Below are 7,353 nucleotides of genomic sequence, written 5' to 3' on the forward strand. Positions count from 1 at the left end.
GATTCCTGCTTACAGTTGGTAATTTTTTCATCCACTTTTCTTTCTTCTTATTTACATTCCATTAATGTTAATAACTTCCCCTGTACATTCCTTGGCATTACTGTCTGTTATATCTCATTATTATTGTGTTAAAAACACGGAAAACGAGCCCTTAGGTATACACTTCTTTCCCTTATTTCATTGAACGAGGGTCCCGTACTGGCAGACTTGGTGTGTTTAGGTTGTATAAGAGGGACAATTAATCAGCTGCCCGCTCATAATAAGTTCACGTGCTACGTGACGCCAAACATGCGCATAAGAGTGTTTTCACACTCGTTGTTTGGCTTATAGATGGCGCTGACTGTCGCTCCTACTTCTAAAAATTCACAGATAAACCCAAAAAAGTGGATGGAGGGAGTGCCGCTGTAATAGCTCAGTGGTTAGAGCATCGAACGCGTAATTCGAAGGTCGTAGGTTCGATTCCTGCTTACAGTTGGTAATTTTTTCATCCACTTTTCTTTCTTCTTATTTACATTCCATTAATGTTAATAACTTCCCCTGTACATTCCTTGGCATTACTGTCTGTTATATCTCATTATTATTGTGTTAAAAACACGGAAAACGAGCCCTTAGGTATACACTTCTTTCCCTTATTTCATTGAACGAGGGTCTCGTACTGGCAGACTTGGTGTGTTTAGGTTGTATAAGAGGGACAATTAATCAGCTGCCCGCTCATAATAAGTTCACGTGCTACGTGACGCCAAACATGCGCATAAGAGTGTTTTCACACTCGTTGTTTGGCTTATAGATGGCGCTGACTGTCGCTCCTACTTCTAAAAATTCACAGATAAACCCAAAAAAGTGGATGGAGGGAGTGCCGCTGTAATAGCTCAGTGGTTAGAGCATCGAACGCGTAATTCGAAGGTCGTAGGTTCGATTCCTGCTTACAGTTGGTAATTTTTTCATCCACTTTTCTTTCTTCTTATTTACATTCCATTAATGTTAATAACTTCCCCTGTACATTCCTTGGCATTACTGTCTGTTATATCTCATTATATATATATATATATATATATATATATATATATATATATATATGAGATCTAACAGACAATAATGCAAAAATTGTATTGGGAAAGATAATAAAACCAATGTAATGTAAATAGGAAGAAAGAAAAGTGTATGAAAAAATAACTTGCCGTGAGCAGGAATCGAACGTATGACCTTCGAATAACGCGTTGGATGCTATATATTTAAATATATATTGAGCGCTGACTTCGTACTTGATCATCGTCATCTCTTTAATTAAACCATTGTAATGATCATGATCGTTTTTCAGGGCCGCTTTTGATCTCGCCCATCTGAATCGAAATGTAACCTTGCTACTGCCGTACCAGACGTCATCTCATAAGTAGTGGAGCGCGCATTGGTTCCGCTCTTGCTCTATCGGTCACCCCTGGAGCTTTCGTCAGTTGAAGTTTGTGCCTTCGAACTGCCATGCCAGAAACCAACACGCCCGCTGCTGCAACTACTTCTCAGCAAGTTAGACCTCGTTACACCGCGAGTAATTTTCAACGACACCTACCGATATTCTCCTGCCTTCGCAGCGACGACGTCAATGAAGGCCTCGACAGTAATGACCACACTAGCGTTTGTACATATTGGTACGATGCACACATTTACACTGCGCTACGTTCGTTTTTACCTCAATGAAGTAGCTAAAACCTGGTTCTACAACGATGAAGACGACTTCTCTGATTTGCTGGCCTTCATGGCGCAACTCCGTCAGATCTTTGGCACATTTGCAGGATGCTCTGAGGTAACGAAACAAAAGCTCGCAACCCGCATCTAAGGGCCTGATGATTCATATACGTCCTGCACTGAAGATGTTCTCGCTCTCTGTCGCTGTGCCCAAAGTGACGGAGGCTGGTCGCATCCAACACATATTGAAAGGTGTCAACTCTGCGATTTTCAATGCTCTTGTCATTCAGAACTAAAATATTGCTCAGGACGTCATCCCCACGTGCCAACGCCTGGACGCGCTCAATTCCATACGCCAAACGCCTCCTGCAATACTTGCTCATCTGGAAAACATTAATGACGAGTCCTCATGCGCACACTACACGTTTCTCAAGTGCACTAGAGCCAACAATGGGCGCGCAAGCGCTTACTGCAAATATTGGTACTCCGCCGCAGCTCCAATGACGAGCCTGTGGGCGTCACGCTTCAACTTTCCGTTTGCACCATGCCAGCCCTTCTCAGATGAAGTGAACTCGGCAAGGTGTGATATATTACTGCGTGATTCCCTCCCATACTTCAGTGTTAAGGCGCGATTGCCTGTCTACTAATTGAACATCTCCTCCTGTTCAACCAGCTAGGGTGCACAGAAGTTTCAGTAAATAATATTGCCCTGTAGCGTCAGTCCGCCTTCAGCATAAATAAAACGCAGTACAACTTGCTTGCCTAAAAGGTGCAAGCACTGTCCATAATTTCACAGATGCGTTAGGAATCAATGTCATTTGAAACTGTTTCATTTGAAAGAGTAATTGTACGGTATTGTTACATTAGAAAATGCTTTAGAAATGATTGGTATTCTATAAAATAAAGTACATTCGCTAGACCATGTGCGTGCCAAATGCACGATATTCGCATAACAACTTTTTTACACGTTGTATTAAAACTTACAAAGCGAAAACAAAGAATTAGGACGAAGAAAGAAATATGCACACTGGAAATGCTCACTGACGACTGAACGGTTTCCGCACAGTAAAAACTTTTACACCCAAAAGGGGTGTAAAAAGGTTTTGCAACATTCTTTAACACTCATAAATTGTCGATTAAAAAAGCACCCCTTTGTTTGGATGCTTGCCTCGGTAGCACCCTAAAATAGGCTCTAAGGGTGCTTTTGTGCCTGAGAAAGGTGTAGGTGACGATTCATCAGATGGAATATGCAGCAAAAGAAGAACACATAATTACAATATTTGGAATTTTACGTCTCAACAACCTCGATATGATCATACACAGTAAAAATTTTTGCACGCAAAAGGGTGTAAAAAGGGTGCTTTTACGAGAAAGCACCCTTTGCAACACCCTTTAACACCCATAAATGGTCGATTGAAAAAAAAGCACCCCTTTGTTTGGGTGCTTGCCTCGATAGCACCCTAAAATAGGCTCTAAGGGTGCTTTTGTGCCTGAGAAGGGTGTAGGTGCCGATTCATCAGATGGAATATGCAGCATAAGAAGAACACATAATTATAATATTTGGGATTTTACGTCTCAAAAACCTCGATATGATTATGAGGGCCGTCGTAGTGGAAAGCTGCAGAGATTTTCACCATTTGGTGTTCTTTAATGAGCGCTCATATCGCACAGTGCAAATGCTTCTACCTTTTCGCCTCCGCCTTAATTCGACTGCCACGGCCGGCATCGAACCCGCGACCTTCGGATTGGCGGCCGAGCAGCGCAGCTACTGCACGAATATGTGGACCTTGCGTTAAATGACGGCCTAATTGACTTAGAATGTGTGAAGGTGCTCTCCGAATACAGCTGAATGTCAGCAGAAGCAAATCGCGTTTCATCTATAATGGCAATTAACTGCAATCCATGTTACGAAAGCTTTCCTTAGCATTGGTTATAAGCTGCATGTTTGCTGTGGATTATATACACACAAATAATGTTCGCTCGAGTATGGGTGTGTGTGCGTGTAAGCGCGATTGTGTGTACACCCGTGCATGTGTGCGTGTAAGCGCGATTGTGCGAGTCCGTGCTTGTGTTAAGCGTGCCTGTGCACATGTGTACGCCCATGCATGCGTGCGTTTACGGTCGCGTGTGTGTGTGGCCGCTTGTGTGTATACGTGTATGTGTGTGCGCCTGTGAATAAGTATGCGTGTGCATCAGCCCGTGCGCCCTCAAATTTCGTGTGTGTGTGCGGGGGGGGCACTGCTTCTTAGTGTTTAAGGTCCCACACCTGTTCACACTGGGAGTCTATATGGGAGGTGGCTTAAGAAATGGCGGTGGTCAAGGCACTTTACACTAACTATTCAGTACATGGAAAACAGCTGCACATTTTCGTACCTCATCATTGCTTACGAACTTGCTGTGGTAACTGATTAGCTCTGTTGAGGCGCTTCTACGCTCGAAAACGTGGGTTATGACCAATTCACACGGAAAGCTGTCACTGCACTTATGCATAACCATCGTTTATATTAGCAACGTTTAACAAGAACGTGCACTGCCTTTGCTACAGGTGCTTAGCTAGCTCATTGGGCAACCATATGGAATTATGTGCTGATCATGTGGTCAGCAAAAAGTTTGTTATAACAACCTCGGCACGTTTCGTGGTGCATGACAAGCCTTCTAAACATCCGCTACTGTGGATTAATTTGTTCCAGCTTCGACTACGCATTCAGTGTTTGCGGCACCATACGCGGAATCGCCTGACACAGACAATGCAAAAAGAAATTTCTCTGGAAAAAGGTGTAGCGATGCTCTCCCGCTAATGCCACCGAGGACGAAATAATTATTGTTTCTGGCCATTCCATGGTGCACTTTGTTTTGCGCAAGTTTTGCTTCACTATTTTTCGCCCACTGCAATCGCATTCCGTCAAGATACTCAAAGAACCCGAGGCTGGTAAATAACCTGCGTCGCTGTGCGACTGGCTGAAAGGAGAGTGGCCGTTTACAAGGAGTCATTCCGCGTTGAACGGCCGTCCGCCGTATGCGCCATAGCGTTTGCCTTTCGGCGCCGTCCTGGCGGGTTTCCCGCTCCTCCCCCCCCGCCCGCTCAACCCGGCCAGCGTTGCTCCCACAACGGCGGCGTAGATAAGCGAAGAGTTGCGTCACCGAACACCTGCGTCGACAGCTGCGGCGCCGCCACGCCGCCGCCAGTGCCTCCTCCTTCTCTCTCTCAGTGTTGCCCTCTCTGTCTCATCAGTCTTTCAAATGCGTTGCGTTGGTCGGGGGTCTTGGTCGCTGTGTGTGTTCTAGCGAACAGGCGCATATTCAATGGTGGTCACGCATGACACCGTGTTCGAAGTGACGCTCGGATTAAGGAATATTCATGGAGTGGCGGACACGGACAACGTGGGCCTGTTAACGGTGAGTGTACTGTTTTCGTAGGTAGTAATCATACAGCGCAAGGTGGGCGCCTGCAGCAGCTCTGCCGAAGTAGGCTGCCAGCCATTTACAACAGCATGCGTTCGCGGGCCTGTTGCAGATGCCCGATTAAACGTGGGACTTAACGAGTTCACACTGCTATGCGCGATGTTGTGTAAGTGCCTGCATCACTCATACAGTGAGTGATGTGATCACTTAACAAGGGCGGGATTAGTTGCTGATCGCACATTGTCTCTACACTGCGCAAAGTGATTGATATTGTTTTAAGATGTGCTTTGGGCTACATCGTAATAACATTTCTATTAATACTCAAATGTGCAACGTGCTTCTGTAGGTGTAAGCGCAAAAAAAGAAAGAAAAAGCAAAAATTATGTACAGAGGCGCACTGTACGAAATGGCTTTTTTTTTGCTTAAAGACGGTATAGTTGGAGGTGCTGATATGCCGCGATGCTCCCAGCACGTGCGCCTCGGTCTTTTAAGCTATTTAGGACAAGTGCCACCAGCAACAGGGAAAGATCTAGCAGACTTCCAAAGGCGCGTTGTTGTGGCCATCGCCGTGCGTTGTTTTCCCTCGTTTCTGTTTGCTGTTTTCGTGCTTCGCTTTCATCTGCGATAATGTTCGGCGTTATAACAGAATCGAGAGAGTATACGTGACTGTAGGAGCTATGTGCGGTTGCTCTAGCATAAGTCATGGCTGCTGCAATGTAGTCGGCGTCCGCGCGCGTTGGTGTCGTTCGAGCGCTCTTACTTGCGTGATTGTGTTTAACTGAGTATTTAGGCACGGGTTACGTTTGTAAATCTCGTAGTCAATAATCGCTAATAGCGTGCCCCTGATTGCCATCAGAGGATGGGCTTGGTTGTCGAAATATGCCAGACGCTTTTTCTGAAAGCAAGCTTTAATTTTTTTTTTAAAAGAAGTACTTTCATACGTGCAAGGCAGTGCCTATTGCAGGCCCGCAACTCTTTAAAAACTGGACGAGCTATCACATCTTTTATCAAATTACAATGAATTAAGATGATTGAATTATAGATGACGAATTTCTGTGCTAGATTAGGTGCACAAAACACATGTTCGCAGCCCTACGTCTAGAAAGCAGGCAAATAGGAAGCACAGCGTCAAATTTGGATTAGATTCCATTGACGGAGCGTCTTGTGAGAGTAGAAAGAACGAGAAAATTGTTCATTTTTGATGCCCTTATAGAGGCAGTCAGAATTGCACTGATTGGTGACTTGTAACAATTCCTCAGATTGTTAGAGGCGTGATTTAAGTAAGTAAATCTTTTGCTTTTTTTTTGCAGACCTCTTCGCTAGTGCCACGCCCAAGGTCATTTGCTCTCATGTAAAAGAGAAAGCAGAGATGTCTTCACTGTTTGTACATGAAGAGGTAAGTTTCTTGTGCGTTTTGCTTAATGCTACATGTTCTAAACGTTGTACTTTAAGAATTGTTTTTCACACTGGCTCACTACCCTAGAAGGAATTTGATTCTTAAGTGAGTTCAGGCTTTCGTAAGTGCCATTTTTGAGCTGTAGTCTTACACTTCACCTGATTTCGGGAATTCGATGTATGCTGGAAAACTCTTATCTTTATCATACGAAATTATTGGAATGTATAGGTTGTATGCTTCGAGTTCAGTGTAATGTCAATTACACGCCATTTCGAAGGATACACACTACATATTCTTTATATATGGTGCTGCCAGAACAGCACGAAAATTTTTTTATGAGAAGTCATATTTGCTCTTATTACAGGATGAGAGGGTGCCGCTGACGTCCTGCGTAGTCTACCCTGGACCCAGCCTAGAGCAAGCCTACTTCCTGAACCTCCACGTGGATAACCGAAAAATCTTCCGTGTCAGTAATGACGAAGAAGGAAGGAGTGACAGCACTGATGAGTTGATTTTTTTTTTATTTTCAACATTGTCTACGGCCGCAAGGTCTTTAACAACCACCGTGATTGAGCGGCTTTTTCTCGGCGTGAGTTTGGAGTTTATCAAAGAAGTTGTTCAGGCAGTACGACGCTGAAAATTTTAGTGTCACAATGCCTGAACAACTTCTTCTATTGTGGTCATGGTAGATGAAGAAATATTGTTATTTGTGTAAGTTATTTTGCTTAAATATAGCTGGACCATTCCATGCCAAACGTCCCAGCCACTTTGGCGACCATCTGAATTGTATTTGAAAAAAAAAATGTGCTGACTTACTGCGTTGAAAACAGTGAACTGCTAGAATACTTCAGCGAGAAAAGAAGTTTTGTTCATGT

General features: G+C 44.1%; 1 long non-coding RNA gene across 1 annotated transcript; it reads left to right on the forward strand.

Annotated features, from left to right (window-relative positions):
- The first annotated feature begins 4,781 nt into the window (after window positions 1-4,781).
- LOC142786381 (uncharacterized) lies at window positions 4,782-6,939 on the forward strand. The gene is made up of 3 exons (XR_012889032.1): window positions 4,782-5,076; window positions 6,393-6,478; window positions 6,843-6,939. It is a non-coding gene; the product is annotated as an uncharacterized LOC142786381 (long non-coding RNA).
- Window positions 6,940-7,353: the final 414 nt, after the last annotated feature.

The sequence above is a fragment of the Rhipicephalus microplus genome, unplaced genomic scaffold, assembly GCF_043290135.1.
Source record: "Rhipicephalus microplus isolate Deutch F79 unplaced genomic scaffold, USDA_Rmic scaffold_23, whole genome shotgun sequence".
NCBI lineage: Eukaryota > Metazoa > Arthropoda > Arachnida > Ixodida > Ixodidae > Rhipicephalus > Rhipicephalus microplus.